We start from the raw sequence: 1,234 nt of genomic DNA, 5'->3' as shown, positions 1-1,234 counted from the left end.
ACTAAACCCATCTGGTACTGGGCTTTTTTTTGGTTGGCAGATTTTTAATGACTGTTTCTATTTCCTTTGCATATATGGGACTTTTTAGATCGTTGATCTGATCTTGATTTAAATTTGGTATCTGGTATCTGTCAAGAAAATTGTCCATTTCATCCAGGTTTTCCAGTTTTGTTGAGTATAGGCTTTTGTAGTAGGTTCTCATTATTTTCTGGATTTCCTCAGTGTCTGTTGTTATGTCTCCTTTATCATTTCTTATCTTGTTAGTTAGGAAGCTATCTCTATGCCCTCTAGTTAGTCTGGCTAATGGTTTATCTATTTTGTTGACTTTCTCAAAGAACCAGCTCCCGGTTTGGTTGATTCTTTGTATAGTTCTTTTTGTTTCTATTTGGTTGATTTCAGCTCTGAGTTTGATTATTTCCTGCCTTTGACTCCTCTTGGGTGAATTTGCTTCTTTTTGTTCTAGCACCTTAAGGTGTGCTCTCAAATTGCTGATGTATGCTCTTTCCAGTTTCTTTTTGGAAACACTTATAGCTATGAGTTTTCTTCTTAGGATTGCTTTCATTTTGTTCCATAAGTTTGGGTATGTTGTGGCTTCCTTTTCTTTAAAGTCTAGAAAGTCTTTTATTTCTTTCTTTATTTCTTCTGAAAGGCAAAGGGCACTGCCAATAGGATGAAATGGCAAACAACAGATTGGGAAAAGATCTGTACCAATCCTATATTTGATAGAGGGCTAATGTCCAATAAATACAAAGAATTCAAGAAATTAGACTCCAGAGAATCAAATAACCCTATGAAAAATGGGGTACAGAAATAAACAAAGAATTCGCAACTGACAAATATGGAATGACTGAGAAGCAACTAAAGAAATGCTCAACATCCTTAGTCATCAGGGAAATGCAATTCAAAACAACCTGAGATTCCACATCATAGCAGTCAAAATGGCTAAGATCAAAAATTCAGGTGACAGTATAGATGCTGGCGAGGTTGTTGAGATAGAGGAACATTCTATCATTTCTGGTGGGATTGCAAGCTGGTATAACTGCTCTGGAAATCAGTTTGGAGATTCCTCAGGAAATTGGACATAGTTCTACTGGAGGACCCAGCTATACCACTCCTGGGCATATACCCAAAAGATTCTGCAACATGTAATAAGGACACATACTCCACATGTTCATAGCAGCCTTATTTATAATAGCCAGAACCTGGAAACAATCCAGATGTTCCTCAACAGAGG

This window comes from Mastomys coucha, unplaced genomic scaffold (genome assembly GCF_008632895.1).
Source record: "Mastomys coucha isolate ucsf_1 unplaced genomic scaffold, UCSF_Mcou_1 pScaffold8, whole genome shotgun sequence".
NCBI lineage: Eukaryota > Metazoa > Chordata > Mammalia > Rodentia > Muridae > Mastomys > Mastomys coucha.
Note: the sequence above shows the minus strand (reverse complement) of the source record.